Source organism: Ambystoma mexicanum, chromosome 11 (assembly GCF_040938575.1).
Source record: "Ambystoma mexicanum isolate Mex_15411 chromosome 11, UKY_AmexF1_1, whole genome shotgun sequence".
Classification (NCBI taxonomy): domain Eukaryota; kingdom Metazoa; phylum Chordata; class Amphibia; order Caudata; family Ambystomatidae; genus Ambystoma; species Ambystoma mexicanum.
Window position 1 is genome coordinate 547,519,268 of NC_090934.1, and position 23,915 is coordinate 547,543,182.

A 23,915-nucleotide genomic window follows, 5' to 3' on the forward strand; every position below is an offset into this window, starting at 1 on the left:
CCAATGCATCACATGCACTGTACAGCAAACAACGTACCACATATCCTGCTGCCCCACCACACCACTCGGCTCCCAAAGAACAGATAGCCAATGCCCCCCACATGCCACTCAGTGATCACAAGCAATGCGCAGTAGCTGCAGTCCTACCCCACTGGCCTCTATCAAAACCCATCAGCCAGACCCCCACTCAGGCCCAACAGGAGGGAACACACAAACACTGGCTGTGAGAGAACCCAAACGGCTTCCAATCCAAAACAGTGTCCAGTCCAAAGGCCCTCCCCACTGCCCACAGAGCACCCGAAGACCAAGGAGAAGACCCCCTCCAAAACAAAATCCCACTCCACCCATCACCCAACATCAAGAAACTACACACCACTAGAAACCAGAAGATCCCACAGAGCAACACACTGAGGCTCTGCCCCCTCACCACGGTGGCCAAAACCCAGGAACGAGCCACCAAGAGAAACATCGCCTGGCAGGACCACCCAAAACCCATGGAAAGTCCAAAAACCCGGTTCTACAGTGCCCAACAGACAAAGTCCAACCCACAACCATCAAGCAACGGAGATGACACTCCCCAATAGCCCAACTCCACATACAGACCCAAGCCAAGGGAACACTGCACCGGCACCTGACAACACATGGCACCAACAATGACCAGAGCACATCACATCAAGGCACTACCAAATCCACAAGAGAACACCTTCACTGCTCCACGAAACTCAAAACCTCAGCACAGGGCATCCCCAGAGCCAAACACCTCCCACCCCAGCAAATCCAACAACAAGAACACACCAGGGAAACCCCAAGAACACGCCCCCACCCCAGCCAACCCTCAATAGCTCTCCACCCCAACTACCACACTCAAACGCAAATGAGCCACACACACAGGTTACAAAAATGACCCACTCTCCAAACCTCATACACCACAAACTCCACACAACCAACAGCAAACAACACACTCAATCCCCAGCCAGCAGAGAGAGACTATTCCACAAGCACAAGGCCGCCCCCAGAACCAAAGCCATCAACACCTCCCAGCCAGAAAGCCCACAGAGCCCAGGGTCCCACCGATCCGCAACCCCAACACAAAGCCCTGCAATTACGCCCCTCCCTCTGCCCCCAACCAACTAATCTCATCCACTCCCCCCAAATCCACCAGAGCGCCCAGAGACCACGCCAACGGCAGTGGCATGAGACACAAACCTCAACAAAACACCATATGAAGCCTCAAAAGCCCCCAAAATGCCACACCACTGCAGGCGATGTGCAGCACCACATGTCCAGCCGCTGCAACCACACACCAAGCAAATACCCCAGAATGGCAGCAAACACCCCAAACCGTAGATCACCAAATACAATACAAATCCCTACGTCCATCTGCTCCAAACACACACCAAGACAAGTGCACCCTCAAATGCCCCAACAATGCATGCCCAAACTGTGAACTATGACGCCCCAAAACCAAGATACAATCACCAGACGAAACGCGTGGCCCGACACCCACACACATCAACCAAGCCTCTGACAACCACCCCCCCCCCCCCCGAGCACCACCACGGCCCACCCGCCAACTACACCTCTGGGCCAACGCCAGCCCCGCACTCTGCTCCTGAACAACTCAACTCCTGCCAATCTCCAACCGCAACCACACTGCTGTCCAGCCCAGGCCAAGAAACCTCATGTGCCTCAACGACCACCCTGCACACCACATCCACATGACGCGGCAGCCACATGCCATGCACTGCCCCAGTCCCACTGAAGCCAATAGTAGCGGAGAGAGGGACAAATGGTGGGAGCTGTGGAAAGCAAAGAGTCCTCCTCATCCCTGGCCTCTCAAGCAGTGCTCCCAAGCACCCCAGGCCCAATAAAGCGCATGCACCCAACTCAACCCAGCTCCACCCCTTCGGCACACCCTGCCACGCCAACCGCATCCCACCACAACCCCTCTCTCCCTCCACTTACCAGTGCCCTGCAAACCACCGCCGATTCCCACCAAGGCACCCCTCCCTGCAAGGACCCAGAGGTTTGCCCAAACGCACCCCTGAAAACAAAGAAACGCGAGGAGTTAGCCTGCCCCCCAAGTTCAAGCACCCAGCAAGAAAAACAGTACAGACCACACCCACATGTGAATGCCCCCACAAATCTCCAGCCACACCCACCCACACACAGGTCCTATGCCCAGACAGTCCAACCGAGACACGAAACACATCCCCATACTTTCCAAATCGCCACCCCACATTACAATGCAGCATGCCTGCCCGCACGCAAAAACATCCTCCCTGCAGAGATTCAAACCTGCAAAACCAGAATCTGCATGCCCTCGCCAAACAATGACAGCAGAAAGGCACCTCCCACAGTGCCTGCCACACACACTCCATCAGCCATCAAAGACGGCTCTGTCAGCCCTGTGCAGTACGTCTCATGTCCCCTCCACAAAACAGCGGTGTTCCAGTCCCCAAAAGCCAAATGCCACAACATGCAACGATACCAACCAGATCCAAGAAGACACATGGCCAAGAAAACAGGCCAAACCCGCAGCCAGGGCTACAACCCTGGCCCCATCACTCAGTATGTGATCCCGGCAAATCACTCCACCGCAAGGCCCAAACAGGGAACCTTCACCCATCAACACCACACATCCCCACAGTGCTTAACAAAAAGAAACCCAAAGATGGCCAGACAAATAGATGCTGCCGTGGACACTGAGAAACCAGAGGGTCTCTCACCCGCTATGCCCCGGGGATCTCTCTCTCAGGTGGCCAGGGCACGGCCATTGCCTTTGGATCCAGACCCTGGGGGTGGACCAGTGCAGGAGGATCACCTGGGTGAGGGGTCTTCCGAGAGTGGGGGTGAGGAAGCCGATGGTGAGATGCGGTACTCCCCCCTCTTTTGTTTATCTAACCCATCCTATTTTTTTGGATTCTCTGAGGTCCCAACTCCTCCCCTCCCTTTTTAACCAAAGAGTAGTCCGTGGAATAGGGTGACTGACAGTAACAACACTAACTTTCACACATCGTACTGGGCATGTCCCACTAATCGTGTCAGGCAAAGTCAGGCACTTGTCTTTAAGTGCATACAGCTGACATCAATTAGCTCTCCTCACACAGATAAAATGCAGAACCTATAGACACTCTAAGCAAGGCAGAACAAGAGTACGAGCAGAACATGCGGGCGAAGGCAAACCTACTGGAGCAGAGCGACAGATCAAGGGATGAGAACAGCGGGTCAAAAATCCCAAGAGTTCCCTACTGGAGTTCGTTGCCTCAGACAGGCTGCGAAAGACACGTGGAAAAGGCCAGATCCCAAATCGGAAAGCTGCATTGTGTTTCAATAATGCCAGCGACCCTCCGGGTGAACGGCAGAGTTGGGGAGGCGAGGCCAAGCCTGTGGTACTAACCTTGACAAACGGTGAGTTGGCAAGCGACCTAAGAGACCGGTGTGTGTTAAAGTTTGAAGTAGCAACATTATATCGCAAGTGAAGGCTGCACGCATGTGGATGAGACGCGAAGAAAGGCAGACCTGTGAATGAACTTTGAAGTTAGGACAGATGTGAAATCAGTGATATTAAGTAACAGAGTAGTCTGGCGATGGTTTCTTTAAGAGGATGGAGTACTTTCTCCATTGAAGTACTAAGAAATGCACAGCATAGCCCTTTGGTTTCCTTTATGTCTAATTTAAATGGCTGTTCTTTTGATTAAATACAAATCTTCAATCAGTGGTATACATCTCTAGTAACAATCTTTACAATAGCTGAATATCGTTTCAATGCATACACTTGGAAATATTGTACAACAGTTTATGATGCAATATCTCAAGTTTGCTGATTATGTTCACACTAGTTTAACACTGTTGGCTGCTCAAGCCCCTATTTTAAATAAAATGCAGCTTTTATTGCCTCATTCAAGTCATTCTCCTCCCTTTATCCCTTTAATTCAGTCCCAGGCAGTTCTAAAGGGGTCAATGAAATGCTGCTCAGTAATTATTCACTTTTTGACTCCACCAGTCCTTCTGTTAACATTTCTGGAGAAATAGTTTTGTAGTTTTGTGCGCAATATATATACATATATATACATATATATATATATATATATATATATAACATGGCCACCGTAGTGGCCATGTAGTTATGGATAAATTGTTGTTTCCATAGGAAGAGCACTTTTTGGTTGGCTTATAAATTCGCACCCCCTGGCCGAAACCTCACCAAACTTTGCAAAAAAAGGATATGGCCCACTCTGAATTCCGGGGTGGATAGAACTTCATAATAGAATGCTATTTATATCAACGCATTGCTTAATGTATGTACTAACTAGCACTTGATTTTTATTCCAATATTTCTTGCCACTTTTTGGGCAACATTATAATGACAATACCTTCTACAAAGTTTTCATGAATAATAAATGTACAGGTGATGTCATCAGTGATGTCATCAATGACATTTGTGATGTCATCTTTGATGTCCTGGGTGTTAGTCTTAGCAATGCACGGTGGTGGTGCGAGTTATGGTTGCTTAGCTTACCGTAACTGGCGAATTTCTGTGGTTTTTCGGTTTTACTTGGAACCATAACGTCCCTTTAACAAAGTTCTTTTACTGAATTTCATAGGTTTTTAGTAGCGCAACTTAACCATAACGTCCCTTTAACAAAGTTGTTTTACTGAATATATATAGCCAAAAAATCATTTATTTTTAAAAAGTTAAGGTTACTACTACTTGCAAAAAGTTGAGTCTAAAACATGAGAAACACCACAGTTAAGTATAAACAGTGAGTAAAGAATAAATTAAATATTCATGAATACAAGTACAGTGTGTGAGCTATCTGTCTTGCACAGACAGATCCGATAGACAGCCACAGAAAGAGCGCGAGTGATGGAAGCCAGTTTATGGGTAAGGATAGACATTCATGTAAAAATGTACGAAATGCGTTTACAAAAATAACTGAAAACCTTTTTTCCACCCATGTAAAGTACACCTTCAGTTGTGCAAGGTGCATAAATGCATGAAGGACAGACACATTCGATATATTCCAGTGAGTCTTGTTATCTAACGAGTTGCACACATTTGTTGGTCCCAAAATGTGTATTCGTAAATTGTTACGTGAAAGCACAACGGTTTTAGCTTCGTGCCATTCTATCATCACACAAAGAAATGCATGTACCTTTGTAGGTTAAACATTAGTATACCATTTGTGTATTAGTATGTGTACAGTGTAATTATAGTGTGGCAGTCGCTGCACTACAGTACTACAGTTGAGTAGAGTATCGAGATACATAGGAAACCCAAAAATGGATTGCTAATTACTTTCAACTCGCATGATAGATTTGGCTGAAATTTTGAAAACAAAACGCTTGTCACGCCCCTTGCCCCCTTGAGACTGGAAATTTTGTTAAAGAACCTTTAAAAAATAAAATGGTTAAGAAAGTCAAAAATACCTAGCCCTCATTCATTTCCCCATAGAGGAAAAAGTCTATATCTCATGGTGCTTGGCAGGAGAGAGGCTTTTCAGAAATTAAAAGCAGGCATTTTTTTTGTTTGATGCGAGAGATAACCACGGTTATTACGTGGTTATTACAGAAACAATCACGGTGAGCAGAAAAGAAAAGTGGATAAAATACTATTTTGAGGGTGGAAACGATGCAATGGCATCAGGCTAGAGGTGGGAAGGGGGAAAGAAGACACTACGTGAAATTGGGGAGTTGTGGGGAGCCTGGGGACCAAATTCAGAGCACATCCGTTTTATCATAGCCATGGCTATTTGGTAGGATAACCACGGCTATAAAAGAAAACCATCTGAGGAATGTAAGTGCATCAAACGAAAAACTGAGTGTTGGTGGTAGAATGGGAGAGGCTAGGGAGGGAAAGAGGAGTTGAGGGCGGCGGAGAGCATGCCAAAAGGGAGGGGGAGCACTTGAGTGCCTGGGACGATAGGGAAGATTTTATTTGTCGCTGTTTTTATGGATAACTATGGTTATTCATGGGCAAAGGGCGCCGACAGATAGCTACGGTTTTGTGTAGTGCATTCCAAAGATAACAGTGGTTCTAGGAACAAAAGTTTTTTTAAGAGAGTTAAAAAATGTGGATTACCAAAAAAAATATTTTTACAGCTACAGAGGGAGGGGGGTGCAAAGTGGCCACAGCCAAAGGCATGGCTAGAGGCCGAGTAGAGTTTTAAAATATACCGAGGGCCACAGCCGAAGGCCATGGCTAGTGGGCGAGTTGTGTTTTAAAATATACCGAGGGTCACGGCCGAAGGGTGTGCTCACTCACCAATGGACTCAAAATAATGTATAGTGACCATGGCCAAAGGCTGTGGCCACCTATTAGGACCAAAAGAAACATATTGGGGGAACATGTACAGTGAAAACGGCCAAAGGCCATGGCCTGGTAGTGTTTTAAAATATACGGTGGAAACGATGGTATCACAAAACCATTGACATTCAATAAAAAAATGTTTACAGTGCAGTTGAACTGAGCAGATTTAACGCAACAAACCTCTTGAAATTCAGCAGATGTGGGAAGTCATGACCAGCCAAACTTGGCGTGTGCCCGTTGCAAACACATGAGCGGATACATATTATAAGAGAAGGGATTCAAAAGGCCATATAAAATGGCATTATGTGGGCCATAGCATTATGGGGGACATTAACAGGAGCATAAAGAATATATGAAGGCAGCACAAACAAATGGCGGTACCTTCATATCTTGAAAACAAAGATATTAAAATAGGTCTGTGAAATAGAGATCCAAAGCCATCTACATCAACACAGCATGTTCACTACTAAGAACTGTTCTCACACTTTCGAATTCAGACCCAAGTTTGAGAGTGACCATTAACTCATTATCTAGATAGATGACTAGACAGATGGGTGGATCGACAGATGGACACGCAAACTGATAGATTAAATAGACAGTGGTCAAAGTGGGCGGAAGCGGTGCTCCTCTATATCTTTATATTAAGTTTTACTGTTCCTATGATAATTTTAAAAAGAAAATGTTTCGGAAGGGTTTCGTTTTAAAATAATCGTGTAGGATGAAGTTGAAACTTGCACTGCACTGAACATTCCCTTAAACAGCATACAAATTTGTTTAGGGGTTTATATGCACGTGGGACGGGGTGTGGCGATGGGGTTTGTGGGGAGCAGGGACAGGCCAGCAGGCCAGATAGTTTCTTTTCATACACTGAGACCACTGCAGATACTCACAAATATATAGACAGGCAACTGAAAACGCATCAAACAAGCATTGTCAAAGCCAGAAGTCTTGACCTTTGTAGTTCACTAACAGACAAATAGGAATAGCTTTCTATCACCTTTCAAAAAGTGAAATACTACACTTCTAAAGACATCTACAATGACTCAATACAAGAAACAAATATTGGCAAAGTAAATGGCTCATGTGTTTGTACTTCATCAAAAAACAAATGGTTGTAGCTTAAACGTGGATGTAGACCCTCCAGAGTGTAAAACATTCTATACACAGGGTATTGGACCCATGTTCGTTCTCAGTAGAGGGGCTCCCACACTCCTTTTCAAGGTTTTAGCTTAGTATCTCAATTTTTAAAATTAAATATAATATATGAGCATTGTTAGGACTAATCTAACAGGCATTTGCAAAGCTAATAGTTGTGCCATGTGTAGATCTTCATAGTCAAACAAAAGGTTGTAACGTTATATCTCATTTGTAAAGGTATCATAGGCTATAGGGACATACGACTTAAAATGCATCAAACAAGCATTGGCTCAGCCAATAATTGTAGCACGTGTAGTCCTTCATTTAACAAATGATCATACCTGTGCATCACTTTGCATAAAGTGTAACAGGATATATGAAAATACAACCGAAAACTCATCCAAGAAGCATTTGCAAAGGTAATATTTTTCACATTTGTACTTGATCATTGAAAATAAAATGGTCATACCTTCATAACCTAGTCTAACCTTAGTATCTCGCTTTGTAAAGTGCATTACAATATACAAAAATATAACTGAAACCCCATCCGGCAAGCATTGGCAAAGACAATAGATTAACTGCAGGTTTTTGGCAAATTTTTCCTGTTATTAGGCACTGACATTTTCGCTTGAACACCCACAGAGCGACAAAAAGACAAAGTGATCGAATCAAAACTCAGGCACAGCACCTACGCCGTTACTGTTTGCAGCATACGGATCATTGTTTCTACCTACCTCCTTCTTACAGTAGAGATGGGTTATATTAATGCACCACCACAGGGCCTGACTGGCATCTTGCTGTCTTTTGCCACATAAGGTGTACATCCACACGTTACCCATACAAATCCCACATGACACTACTATAACTGCAGCTCTTGATATTGTTCAAACCTTTCCTCGCGTTCACCCGCGGGTCAAGGCACAACTTGTTGCAGGCCAAATAAAAGGCTCGGGACTGCAAGTATAATTTCCCCGGCCCAATGCGGTCAGTGAGGGATAACGCCTGGTGGCACTTTTGAATACTTAGCAGTCGCAATCTACTAGCCCATTTCACAGGGCCGTGCCAAATCAGCAGCCTTCGTTTTGCGCCAACCCCCAGCTTGGGGATGCATGTCATATAGCCTTGCTTAAATCCTGCAAACGCAGCATCCGGGACAAACGCAGATCACTGCCAAGTTGGGCTTTGGGGCAGCTCAAGAATGGGCGTTATGTTCCACCTAGAGTATCAAAATAAATAAAAGATTTTCTTTGACAGTGAAATAGCTCAATTAGTTGTGATACAGAAGTGTTATCAGCGAGGCCCAGGTTTGTATCCCCATTAGGGGACAAGTCACAAAATGTAATTCCTTGCCGTCCTGGAAAGGTTATCAGGGTGCCATCAAGTGAGGTAAGGATGCCGGATTCCCATGAAAATGAAGGCACATTTTTTTTTAAAAAAATGTATGTGGGGGCTGGACGATTTACAGTGATGGAAGCGCTCGCAGATCTTATGGACATTAAAGAATGCCAGCAGTTTAGTTCGATCGTTTTAGTTTGGGTTAGTGGGGGCACGGAATGACGGCACTCTCAAACGTCTGTGGATTCTACAGCCCGTCACTGTGGACTGGTGATGGAGCTAAAGTTATACTTGTAATCCAATGTTGATCTTCCACCCTTCATGTTTCTCACATCGTAGTTGTTTGGCCCATAAAGGTGGGGTTCGTTCGTCGGGCTTCAAAGAGAGCTACTGAGAACATTATTTATGTAATTTAATGATGTGAGACTCATGCGCTGCTCATTACGGGCTCTCTTCCCATGTCCACACTGGCCTATCTTTTTCCAGAGCTACCTTTTTTCCTTTAAATTGCAGCTTGTTTTCGCTTTGATTTCTTGAGGACTAATGTCATTTCACCTAAGCATTTATACTTTAGTCACCTTATCTAACAAAAGGCGAGAAGGCTTTGGCCCAGTTCATGCATGTTGGAGCTTGGTGAATCATTTCGTTTTCCCAGATTCTTTTTAAGGACGTTTCTAATCCATCCCGTGCTGGCATTACTACCCTTAGCATAGGGAATCTCTCTCTGGGTGTATCCATACAAAGGGCAATTGTCACATTTGATGGCTCTGGGAGGACATTCTTGCCGATAGATTTTTATCCATCAGCTGTGATTTTTGGATACCGAGGCTTGAGCATCATTACTCCATCTTCTCGGGTTGAGTGTGTAGTCGTGGGTTTGTATTTTTCTTGGTCTGTGTGGTCTTGTCACAGTAGGGTTGGTTTCACAGGGTCTTTGCAGTGATGGGCCACGGGTAGCGGTCAAAGGGATTTGCACGGGAGGCACTAAGTCTTCTGATCAGAGGGTTCGGGTTCTGATCCAGTCCTTGGCAGAAGTTCTTACTCAGCTTTGCTAGATGTTCGTCCAACATCTCGATGTCCAGGTCTCTGTGAAGGTCTGCTATCCTTGTGAAGATTGGAGCTCCAGACGATATTCGCAGGGCCTTGTTCTGGACTATCCGAAGACTCTTCCGGAGTCGCTCATGGCAGGTCATCCATGCTGGATAGGCATACGTCAGGGTTCCCACCAAAATCGATTGCACTAATTTATACTCTGATGCAAATTGATATAATTGTTGTCAGTTCTTGCCTGAAGGCTATAAGCAAGACAATAAATCAGTTTCCACCACACCCCAGATTAGCCCTGCTACAGCCATGCAGGTATGCAGAGCCGGCCTTAGGGCAGGCACGGGTTGGGCGACCGCCCGGGGGTCCCTGTCATTAGACCCCCACCACACCAGCTCGGGGGAGTGTTAAAAGGTCTCCTCCAAGCTGGCGTGGTGGGAGAAGGCGCGTCAGGCACCCTATTGAATTAATAACAGTAGGGCGCCTGACGTGCGTATTGAAAAATGTGGTGTTCCCCCTACCCCTGCCACAAGACCAGGGGTGCGAGGGGTAGGGAAGCACATTTTTGGTTTGCTGTCCGGGGCGTTGCGGCTCCCAAGGCCGTCCCTGTGGGTTTGGGTCTCGGGACCCACCCACTTGGTCACGTCCGTTTCACCGCATTTGATGAATCAGCCGTTTTGCTGCATTTTTCATGGCTTTTTTTATTTTACATTTATTATGGAGGCGGAGCATGTTAGGGTGCATTTTATTTTAGATTTTAGCATAGCAGGGGTGGTGAGGGTGTGTGGTGAGGGGTATTGGTGGCCTTCTCCCATAAGAAAAACAGCAATAAATGCAGCACAAAGACCAAGGCGATCAAGTTGTCCTTGATCCATGGCTCTTATACAGTGGATTCCACTCCGTTTCCAACATTCCCCTCTCCCAATGTGGCACTCTGCTTTCACATTTTGATACAGCCAATCCTTGGCTTTGTCACTTCCGACAGTTTGGCCTGGCATGCACAGATAATATCCCTGGGGAATTGTGGGGGTGCCTTCAAACGCTCGGTGGCAATTCTGGCCCCACAATTCAAGAGTTGCCAGAGCACCTCTTGGGCTATCACACAATCATCCTTCCATTAATTGTAGTCATTTCCACTAAGGTACTACACACTGCCATCATAGGAAATACTTGTTACTATAAGACCTCTTATTCTCACCTTTTCTGTATCAGTATGTCATCTAATCCACTGACTACCATTACACACCCAGCATACTTATACAATCATTTTCCCTGTATCTTAACTCCTCATACCTCCCCAATCTGTTTGCTTTGTGTGTCCTTTTTGTAGTCCCGCTCCACCTTTGCACTTATCTCTTTTCTTAGCCTCAGACTAAAGTCAGGTTCACCCCAGCAGGGGTTCCATACGCCTTTTCTCAGAGAAGGAGCCAGCGCCGTAAGACCACTACGGTGGTGTTGGCATAGTATAAATGATTAATAACCTAAGAGCTGTCGTTGAAGTGATTGGTGAAAGTTTTTTGGCATGCTTAATTTTTACCTTCCCTCACAAGTAACTGCACTCTAGATTTTTGATGCTAGATGGGAGTCCCAGTCTCACAAGAAGTTTGACTGAGGTGTTGGCCAGATGAGTGATGGAGACCAAGGCATTTCCAGTCTTTTAGCATGGCAAGTCATGATTTATTGCAAAACAGAAAAGGTACATTTATTTATTTTTGCACTAAACCCGGGGGCTTCAAGGCGCTGGTTACACAAGGTCATAGCAGATGATACCTATAGAAAGTACATGTTACATTGGGTTAGCTCAGAACGGCAAGTTCAAGCAGAAGAGTAAGGTCTTGAGAGGTTTCCGGAACGCCCAGTAGGATTCAGATCTCAGTGACAAAGTTAGAGCGTTCCAGTTCATGGAGGTGATGAACAGGAAGCTGCCCCCAGATCTCTTTCGCGTGAATCTTGGGATAGTGAGTTGGTGAGAGTAAGACGAGCGGGTGGGCTATACATCATATCGGCCACATATCATATGGCACGTAGCCCAGAGACCTACTGTGGCAGTAACAGTCCGGCCCATCAGCTAGTATGTGTGGCTTGACAGGACCTGGTGTATGGTCATGCCCCTGCAGTGTAGCCATAGAACATGGCCAATCCCGGTGGCTTCTTTGAGTGCCTTGTCAGGGCCTGGAATGACTTTGGGCCATGCTATGGGCAATATAGCAACAAGCCATAGCAGTCTTCGTTGTGCTCTAGTTTCCAGTGATGTCATTGATGATATAATAAGTGATGTTCAAATTAATCTCATCTACGATATCATCAGTGTGCTTATGGGCTGTGTAATGGGGGTCTCAGAGTTAAGGTGGTGAAGCTTCCAACACTTTACTAATTTCAAAAGATTTGTCACAGTGGTTACACCATCTCTTCAACGTTTAAAGTTGTTTGACTGAATTTCAAGGGTTTTGTTGCGTTTTTAGCCTGCAGTGATTGCGCAGCCTACACCCCAAGGCCTAACGTGGAATGGGGAACGCTTGATCACTGAAGCGAGGTGGTTGGAGAGACAGTTCAAGGAGAAGAGATGCAGCGGACCGTGGCCACAGGTTTTATTCATATGAATACATTTTGGAAACTATCAGCCGACTCGCCTGTTTCCGTATGCCTTCAGAAGGGGCACACTTCACTTGGCGATGAGCGTCTACGGTCAAGAACTCAAGTAAGACTCAATCTGCGATAGAAACCTCAGCGAACCCAGGACACTGGTCGGTGTCGAAGGACACACAGACCTGAGGCACCTCAGGGGAGAGGAACAAAAAAAGAAACGGATAACAAGCGCTGCTGAATACCAACGACAAAGCATATCGGCGCAAGCGCATATGAATAGGAGACATGCACGTGCAAGCGTTAAAGCAAAGGACCTCTGAGCACGTCTCCTTAGCAACAGGCACAACTGAAGTGCTTGAAGTTAGGCAGGCACGAAGAACATTAACAGGAGCGCAGACCGCACAGAACGAAACGAAAAAAGAAGACAACATAATGAAGAATAACATAAGAATTCAGGGCATTTTTAAGTGCAATAATAAATGGACACACAGAGCGCAGAAAAGTATTGAAGAAAAGTACACAGAAAATTACATAAGATACAGTGCACCACTGTTCACCCTCCAATGAATTTGCTAGCCAGCCATGGACAACCCCCAACCCCTTGGTGCGAATGGAAGGAGTATTGGAGGAAGTATGTGAAAACAATTGAGCACGACGGGCTGACCTCCCAAAAGAAGAGTTAATTGAGGCCCAGAAGGACAGCGCAAATACAGAGAATTGCCCACACTATCAGAAGCTGAAGCAGGAGACATGGACGACCAGGAGGAGACAATTAGACAACTAGATAAATATTGCATTCCAGATACAAATGTGACAAACAGATTTAATTTCTACTGTAGGATGCAACATGAAGGAGACAATTGAATAATATGGGTCTGCCATTGACATGCAGGCTTGTTACCGGAATCGCCACGAGGGAATGGATAATGGACCAAATCATAATCCACACTAACAATTCGGTACTATAACAAAGACTCTGAATGTGTGGGGACCCGACATTACAGAAAACTATTGTCATAACCAAGAAAATCGAACATGCAGAATTATATTCCAGAGAAATAAAAGAAAAAGGAATTAACACTTAGAAAGAATGACACCAGCAAGAATGAGGATACAAATCAACAAGACAATGTAGTAAGAAAGGATAGTGAAAGGAGAATTTTCAGAGACAAAGACAATAAGAGTAATGAACCAGTGAAATAAGAAAGAGACCACAAAAGACAGCCTTTCGTCAGAAGAACAAAGAATATAACAATGGGAAGAACAGATCTTTCAGGTATGGGAGACTTGGACATTACGCCAACCCAAGACAATGTCCAGCTCTCAATCAGGCATGCACCTAGTGTAAGAGATGTGGACACTTCGCATTTGTTAGTCAAAATAAAAGAAGGGTATCAGCAATACAAAAGAGACAGATGAAGAGCATGCTGTAGCAGTAAAAAGCCAGGATAGAGAAGATAATGACAGCAAGTTGCGGGGACCCAGTTCTAATGTGATCATACAAAACTGGAAGGCCGAGGTGATAGTAGACAGCTGCTCACCATATACAATACACATCTGGAAGAAATGGGAAGAGTTGCAAAACCTAGGTTTAAAATCCAAACTCAAAAATTCAGATATAAAGAATCCTGGAGGGTTGGAAGGGTGGTTTAATAGTACAGTAGAACTCCAACAGTAATTGAAATAAAAGTGTATATACCAAGGAAGGGAGTCAACGTTTTGGGTTGGAGAGATCAATCAGCCTTTAAGATAAGACTTGACCCCTGCCAGCCTGAACCAGTGTTGAGTGCGAGTGTGTTGGTGTATTCAGTGCAGGAGTAGGGAAGCTAAAGGGCTCTGCCCACAGGATAACGCTGTTGCTTCCCCACACATATTCGATACACCCAAGACTATATGACGATTCGCAAAGCTCTAAAAATGTGGCCCTTTCCATAATACCACCATGACTATCTGAAGCAACTGAACCCTAGCAACCCGATGACTAATTGCTCAATGAGATCCCGAGCAATGTCACCACTGAATATGCATATTAATTTGCTATTAAGCAACCCATGCCTGAAATCTGGAATATCTATCTCATTAGATCATAACTCCACCCAAACACTCCTCTCCCATGTCACTATGCTTACTCTCTGCTCTACACAATCACACAATTAGAGTGCAGCTACACCCCTTGATCAATTCGGACTAGCTGCTCACATACGAACATTACCCCATGAACACTTCATCATTCTAATTAAATGCAGCTATAGAGAGGCAGAGGAGGACAAAACCAATGATGTAGTGATATTGCTGGAAGATATATCCAACAATAAATAGGATAAGGAAGCGGTCAATGATGAGTGTGAAGGCATCATGAAGTAAGACACAGGCAACAGACTTACATTTCAAACCAAAAAATATTTATTAACTCAAAGATCAGGATGGTTGAAGGCCTAACTTGCCCTATACTAAGGCGGTATTATCCAACCTGAACAAAACTAAGCAAAGTCTGAGTCAAAGAGTTCATCTTAAAAGTCTGTCCGTGGTCATCACCTATCCTTGTCCTCACAACTAAAGCTAATAAGTGAGTAGGGATGTCAAAGTAAAAAAATAAAACAGTGTTCAACTCAATGTTCTGAGCTTAGCCTCTTCCAGCTCACAGCTTTCTCTCAGCTCCCCTTCCCCAGGCATAAGAAAGCTCCATGAAAAAGTCTCAAAGTTTACCTTTCTTTGGTTCAAGGTGATACAGTTCCACACAATCCTCTGGGTTGTCTCCCCAAGTTTAAGGTAAAACAGTTCAAAAGAAGAGGGGCTTGAGGCTCTGTCCTCAAGACAGCATCTGCAACTCATCATGTCTCAGGGCTCCTTTCCCCAAGACTTCATTCAAAGTTAAACACAACTCCAGGTCAACTTGACCCTCCTCCTGGTTTTCGTCAACAGTAGTTCCTCTTGATGTGTTTCACAATGTCATTGACTTTCACAATTACGGGCTCCCTGGTCTAGGCACAGTTGTCATACCGCATGGTGCACCCATCACAGGTTGCACAACCAGGAACCTGGGGCTCCTCAGCTCACATAGGTTCCTTCGCACTTGTTCCTTTGCAGCAAGTCACCCTGGCTTAGTTCCTTTTAGCGATCTCTTGGCTTCAGGCTTCTACTTGATAGTCCCTACCCTTGGTATACCTCCATGCCAAGACTGATCTAGCACTACTACTCTGTCCTTTTCTGCTTTAAATCACAATTAGCACCCTTTTGGCTTGGGAAATGCTGTTTTCCCACTTTCTTCATATCAAAAGTAACTGGCTCAACAAATCTTTACAATGTGCCTTTCATTGAAAAAATCCATTTACATTTCTCTTAAAAGGTTTCCCAACATTTCTTTAGTTCCTTTAGCAAAACACTCAAACCATTTTTGTGGCTTGCGCAGCATTTTTATTCCCTTTCTGGGTTTATAAAACTTTCTGTGTAAAGCCTTAATTGCATCACAATGGCAAAGTTTGTTCGCAGATATTTCTCTTCTTAAGCCTTCTTTTTGTTTTAACAATGGCTTGTCTTCATTACTCTTAGTTTCTTCTTTTTCAACCGAGTAATTTCAAGGGTTACATGTGGGGAAATGAGGGGAACTGGCTAATATCCCATAAAGGTTTGCGGAGGGTTAGGTTGGTCGTCAATAGGGAAAGGGGATACCAGGTCTCATCCAAGGGCACCCCCCTCCCATTCTTCCAGGACCCTCCACTCAGGAAATCCTCCCTCACTTCTCCACCCCCAGGGTCATGATCCAAAATCGATGGCCTTTCCCTGGCCACCTGCACAGAGCACCCAAGGAGAGTAGGTGTGAGAGTACCCTTACAGAAGTGAAAGGATGTTATTCAAGGTTGGCTGTGGAAATAAAATGAAGGTTTGGTGCCATATTGGGAAGTGAGAGGAGAATTGTCAGTGGAGGATAGTGTAATGTTGAGAGGCCACAAGTGTATACCACCAGGAGCGATGAGAACTAGCATAATAGAATTAGCACACACAAGTCACCCAGAGATTACTGGAACTAAGCAGAGAATGAGAAAGACAGACATATTGGTGCCTAGTATGGCTACTAAGAAAGAAGGAGCAGTAAGAGAATGTTCGGGATGTCAAAATTCAGACAAAATGTGTAGTTATTAAACCAGAAATCAAGCCCATTTCAGCATCCAGGGTGAGCATGGAAACCTAGGCGTTGGTGTGTTAGGGCCATACTATGTACTATGGCCACAAATAAGTTTCATGTTAATAATGGTAGACCATTACTCCAAGTGGATCGAGGTCAAATTTGCAAAGGAAGCAACTTCAGGAGAATGGGTAAAATTCCTTGAACATATTAGCAGGAGAGAAGGTTATCCTGAAGTAGTCATAAGCAACATTGGCACGCTATTTAAAGGAAATGTCAGAATATGCTAAGGCAGTGGGGATGAAGTGGAAGTTCACAGTGTGTTATCATCCAGAATCAGATGGGTTGGTTGAGAGGTACAATCGAGTGTTAGTGGAAATGGTTGAAAAAGCCACCAGGAATGGCATGGATGTGTTAGTAGTGGGACAAGTGTGTAGCATGAGGGTGCACATGAACAGCTTGACTGGAGTGTCCCAGTTTAGACTTATGAGGGGCAGAGATCCTAACACTAAGTTGCCTCTGAGTTGGGTAAATGAGAAAGGCCGTCATAGAGAAATGAATCACAAACAGGTCAGGGAGTCATGGCAGAGAAGAGATTCATAAATAAGATGACGGTACATTGGGAGAGAGTCAAACCTGGAGATTGGGCGAGAATAAAGAAGGCAAGGAATGTGCAAAAGGGATTTTCCAAATGTTCGGACCCTGTTGAAGTAAAATAAATAGTTAGTACTGCTGTGAGAGTAGCTAATGGTTTGTATGGAATTTAAACAGATTGAGAAAATGTGGCAGTGACGCTGTAGGTGTGGAAGGCAAAGAAAGTGTTGTCTAGTACGAGTTTGATGAGTCGATGAGTGTCTAGTAAAGAACAGGGTGAACTTACGAGGGAAGAAGGAATCGACTCAAGCAATCAGATAGGGGAAAGGTTTCTTTGCAGTGGTGTTGGAAGCTGTGTCCAGAGTTCGAGGGAGAGCTTGACAAGGAGAATGAGAAGACCACCAGTGTGGTCCAAAGATCATATTATGTCAAACTTTAATGTTCAAGGAATTTCATGCCTTAACAATTTAGTGTTCAAAGAAATTCAAAATATCTTGTAGGTCCATCTTAAGTGAGGGGAAAAATACATCTGTTCGATTCATGTTATTACTAGTTTAAGTTGGTTGAGGAAGTATGTAAGTTGTTGAATTCCAGAACAAGGGGGTGACACCAATTGGATTCTGCTCTGCAGGAGTACAAGGATGAGTAGGGGTAAAATGTCCCACTCAGCCCTCACACTTCTACAAACCAAAACACAATGCAAACAAAGGTAAAACAGTGACAGTTAAGAGACATATCTCCTTCCCCTTATATGGTAACGTGGCCCGAGGGAAGGCTATGCTCTTAAGAGGGATGCGAAGGTGAACCAGTAGTGACCCAATCAACGCAGTATCACAGTCAAAATAAAGGGAATGTCCAATCAAGGTTGTATACAAATATATATACTTTAATCAAACACACCATCAGCAAATAGAATGAATAGAAAATACTGTACAAAACCCCATCCCACAGGAAGAACAGAGAAGATGCAACAGACTGGAGAAAGTAGAACTCTCAGCATAGTTCCAGGGGTGGTAGTTAAATCACTAGCCACAAAAAGGATACAACTTGGATGAAAACAGGAGCAATTGTGACCTAACCCATCTCTAGGGTCCAACTGGACTGAGAGTGTCTAACATAGATCCGACCAGATGAAGCTTAGTTCAGGCACGATGGATGGCGTGTGTCCAAGCAGCAAGTGGGCATCAAACAGGGATTACCCCAGTCGCTCTGTATAGTCCAAGCACGGCTCTGAAAGATGCAGGTCAGGGAGGTCCCAAGATCACTGTGCAGTTGACCAGAGCGAGTTGGGCTTTAGTCACCGGTAGGGGTCGATGAGTGATGCTACAGCAGTTCTAGTTGGAGGACGACAGTCGTCGAAGTGGGTAAGTTGGGTGTGTCAATGTGTAGGTTGTTGAGGTGGCAGTTCAAGGGCTAGCTGGGTCGAGCCGTGGTTTTAACACCCATTCTGAGTCAGCGTGATACTCCTCAGTGATTCGGTTTAGACCCTGGCATCGAGCTGTCTTTTCGGGCCTAGCAGGTGAGGAGTTTTAGCTAGGACACGATGCAGTGTCAAGCGGGTTCAAAGTGCAAGCAAGTTCAAAGCGGTGAAGGAGCACAACAACCTGTGCCTTCAACCTCTCTCTTGTTCTGTGTGCAGCGACCACAGAGCAACCGGTTTGGTGGAGTAGAACAGGGAACTTCGGTTGGTATGGGCCTCACGCTGCTGGGAGGCCCGCACAGGGGGACTTGAGGGAAGGGTGGCACCAATCAAGGTCTGCTCTCCAAGCTCTACGAGATTCCATTGCATAGTGGTGGATTATGGACCACAGCAGAGGTTACTCCCGGTGTGCTCTGGGAGTGGGTAAGTAACAGATCTGCATTCAGTCTTGGTCTTAGACGATTCCTTCTTCACCCGAGTCTGAGGGCTTTGGAAGTACAACATTCCCCAAAGGAAGTTTAGTTCTTCAGAGCTAATCTGCGGCTTTAAAGGATCTGAGAGGATCTGATAAGAATCTGTTGAATGGGTGGAAGACCCTTTCTTTTAAGGGCACACGTCCCCAGGTGATTGGCCTAAAGCTAGCTTGCCCTTGTGGTTAACTCCCTGCTCTTGGAGTGGACTTTGCCCTTCTGATGTCACACCCAAAGTGCTTTACTCCAAGGAAGTGGAGGGGAGGGGACAGGAAAGTGGGAGAGAATCAAAATGGTGGATGTCTCCTTCCATTGACTAAAGCACGCCTTCCTATCATAATCCCGCCCCTTCCATTCTCACTAAAAACAAAAGCCTTTAAAGATGCAGCACCATGGTAAGTGCCTGATCCTTTTGAATGGTGTGCTCCTTTGATGCCCAGGCCCAGGACAGCTGCCTGCTGTGTGACTGTCAGCCGGACGGTGTTACCGGTCCTCACAAAGAGATCAAAGAGGAGGCCCAGCCCTCCAGGTTCCTGTCCTGCCATTTGGGGGGCTACACCCAGCTGACCAGAATACACAGCTGTCTCACAGGAGGCGACATGTGCGATATCAATTGGGATGTGGACGTCATGATCATAAGTAGTACCATGCACTATGCCTAAACTCAGCCATAGCTTTATTTTAGAGATTATCCTGCCACCATCATGCGTTACTTATTATCATCTTTGTTTTGGTACAGGGGTGCATATCTGCAATGCAGCCCCAATGCGGCAGAGACTTGTCGGTCACTGCCACTGTCAAATGGGCATATGGGACCTCTGAATCTGCTCAGTGCCACTGGTAGAGCAGGCACTACGAATTAGGATACTGATGAGGCAGGCTACAGATATATACTATGCTTTTGGCATGGAGCTTATGAAAGGAGAACCTGATTAGCAGATTACACTTTCAGAGATGAAACTACCGGCATCTTTTTATTATTCAATAAAAATAAAAGCCAGGGCCTTGCACCCTTTCCAGATGGCAATTCCTAACAGCTGTACATATGGCATGCAGTGATCACCCGGCCTACAATCCAAGGCGTACGTTGGAATGTGGAACACGTGATCACCAAAGCAAAGGCTGTTTGAGAGACAGTTCATGGAAAAAAGGTGTAGTCAGCCATGGCTGCAGGTTTTAGTCACACAAATATATTTTGGAAATTAACAGCCGACTCACCTGTTTCTGTGCACCTGCATATCCTATTTCTAACCTGAGGCACCTTCCCCAACACCTAAAATGTGTATATATGTATATATGTGTATATATGTATATATATATATATATATATATATATATATATATATATATATATATATATATATATATATATATATATATATATATATACACATATGGGATACATTACTCACCGTAATCGTATTTCTGATGCTTGTATCTGCTTAGATTCACATGCTGTGCATAGGCCGACATCTAGTGGAAGCTGCGGAGTATTACAGTTTGTTTTTCGAAACTCGAAAATGGGCGTCGACACAGGCGTGCCAGTAATACTATCCCTAGTGTGACGTCCACTGTACCCAAGATCCCTCACGCGTCTGGGATCCTCAGATTGTATTTTTTCTGACATGAGGAAGCATGAGGAGTAGCGTGAGTACAGATAATCCAAGCAGATATACAGAAAGGTAGGACTACAAGCAATCATGCGCCTTCTCTCGGAGGGGAGGAAGGGTGGGTCGCATGTGAATCTAAGCAGATACAAGCATCAGAAATACGATTACGGTGAGTAATGTATCCCTTCTGAGGCTTGTGGAATCTGCTTAGATCACATGCTGTGCATAGATTAGCGAGCAGTACCCGAAGAAGGAGGTGGGATGTGAGAAGGGTCATGAGCAAACAGGTGTCTTAGAACCGCTTGTCCCACTTGTGTATCTGTCTTGGAATGAGTGTCAATGCAGTAATGCTGAGTAAAAGTGTGAATGGAGCTCCAAGTAGCTGCCTTGCAAATGGTGTCGAGGGGAACATTTGCAATGAAAGCCAGAGTGGCACCAATGCCTCTAGTAGAATGGGCCCTTGGCGTAAAAGGCAGAGTTTTTTGAGAAAGAGAGTAACACAGCTGTATACAGTTGATAATCCACTTCGAGATCGCGCCTTTAGAGACGCGATCCCCCTCTCTGCCTGTAGCTACGGAGACAAACAGTTGATCTGTTTTTCTTAGCGGTCTGGTCTTATTTACATAGTAGAGGACCGCCCTACGCACATCAAGGGTGTGTAGTTTCACCTCAGCCGAGCTTTGCGGGTTCTGGAAGAAAGCCGGAAGCTCGATGGACTGGTTTACATGGAATTTAGATATAACTTTAGGTGAGAACCTAGGGTGTGTGCGTAAAACCAGTTTGTCTTTGTGGATAATAAAGAAAGGATCTTGCACTGACAGAGCCTGAATTTCACTGACTCTTCTTATGGAGGTAATGGCTACTAAGAAGGCAGTTTTGTAAGTCAGGTGTTTGAGACTACTTTTATGCATGGGTTCGAAAGGGGGCCCCATGAGCTTAGCTAGCACCACATTGAGGTCCCATCCTGGCGGTGGGTTCGAAATAGGAGGGTGAAGTCTCTTTACTCCTTCCATAAAGGCTTTAACTACTGGTACTTTCCACCACGATACCTTGTTATGGGATGTGGTGTAAGCCGAGAGGGCTGCCAGGTGTACTTTCAGAGAGTTAAAAACCAACCCTGCATCCAGCAGGTGGAGCATGTATGTTACCACGTTGGAAGGAGTGCAATCAACAGGGTTGATTTGTTTATTCTGGCACCAAATAACGAATCTTTTCCACTTGTCAAAGTAACAGTGCCTTGTGTTTGGTTTCCTGGATTCTTTTAGGATGTCCATACACCTCTGTGGTAAATTGAGATGGCCAAACTCTATGACCTCAGGAGCCATGCTGCTAGGTTCATAGAGTTGGGTTCCTGGTGCACTGTTAGACCTTGTTGCTGGGACAGTAGGTTGTACCAGGCTGGGAGTTTGATGGGCTCGCACAGCGCCATCCTGCGTAGGTGTGGAAACCATGGTTGTCTCGCCCACATGGGAGCAACTAGGATGAGCGTCATTGATTCCTTGTTCATCTTGTACACCACCTTTCTGATGAGAGGGGTTGGTGGAAAAGCGTACGCAAACATCCCTGACCAGTTCATCCACAGGGCGTTCCCCTGGGAGTCTGGCTGGGGGAACCTGGATGCAAATCCTGGGCATTGTTTGTTTTCGCTTGTGGCGAATAGGTCTATAGTGGGGAAACCCCACTGAGAGAAGAGATGTTCTACGATATCTCTGTGAAGGACCCATTCGTGTTCTTTTGGGAGGGAGTCTCTGCTTAGGGCATCCGCTAGGGAATTGAGCTCCCCTGGAACATGTTGTGATGACAGGAAGATGTTCCGTCTGAGTGCCCATATCCAGATTTTCTGGGCAAGCTTGGACAGATTTGGCGAACGAGTCCCTCCTTGTTTGTTCAGATAGAACATGGCTGTCGTGCTGTCCGTCTGGATCTGCACCGACAAGTTTAGCAGATGGGGCTGGAACGCCCGAAGCGCTCGGAATACTGCCAGAAGCTCTAGCAGGTTGATGTGGTTCTTGGCTACTGAGTGAGACCAGAGACCCTGAGCTGTGTGGTGGAGATGGTGAGCTCCCCACCCAGTCAGGCATGCATCTGTAGTCACCACTGCTTGTACTTCAGGATCGTAAAAGGGTTTTCCCCTTGCGAGATTCTCTCTTGTCCACCAGTGTAAGCTCTGTACGAGTGTTGGCGAAACGACCACTAGATCGTCCCACTGACCACTTGCCTGAGACCACTGTTTCGCCAACCATTCCTGCATGGGACGCATGCGCAGACGCGCGTGGGGGACCAGGTAAATGCATGACGCCATCATGCCCAGTAACCGCATTGCTTTGCGTACCGTTATTTGTTGACCTGACTGATAATGTGGAATTTGCAGTAGTATATTCCGAATTCTCTCTTCCGAAGGGAAGGTCAACCCTTTCTGAGTATTTAGGATTGCTCCTAGGAACTGTTTTGAGGTGCTTGGCACCAGACTTGACTTCTTCTCGTTGATAGAGAAGCCTAATTCGTGGAGGAGGTCGATAGTCCTCTGAATGTTTGACCTGCAAATTCCTGGGGTTTCCCCCGTTATGAGCCAGTCGTCCAGATAAGGGTACACTGGGATTGCCTCCCTGCGTAGGTGTGCAGCTGCCACCGCCAGTACCTTGGTGAATACCCTTGGTGCTGAAGCTATCCCGAAGGGCAGTACCTTGAATTGGTAGTGGCAACTGTCCACCTTGAAGCGCAAGTACCTTCTGTGCGCTGGGAGCATGGAAATATGAAAATAAGCATCTTTCATATCCAAGGTTGCCATGTAATCCCCCTTTTTTAGGAGGGGGATTACCTCTTGTAGCGTGGTCATACGGAATTTTTGGGGCTTGACATACTTGTTGGCAGGCCGTAAGTCCAATACTGGGCGCATTGTCAAATCTTTCTTTGGCACAAGGAAGTAAGTTGAATAGATACCCTTGTTTACCTGGTGTCCTGGGACGAGTTCTATCGCGTCCTTTTCTAGCAGAATGGCGATCTCCTCTAGAAGGATCTTCTGATGTTCTAAGGAGTGTATTCTTTGTCGTGGAGGGTGGTTCCGGGGACGCTGCAGTAATTCTATACAGTATCCTGCGGACACTGTTGACAGCACCCATCTGTCTGAGGTGATCCCTTCTCAAGCCTGGGTGAAGTTGGAAATGCGTCCCCCTACTGGGGTTGCGTGAGAAGGGACCTTGAACTGAGCGTCACTGCTTTGGCGGAGGCGTGCCACCTCCCTTGTTGGGGCTGCCTCTGCCTCTTCCACGACCTCTCTTGTTAC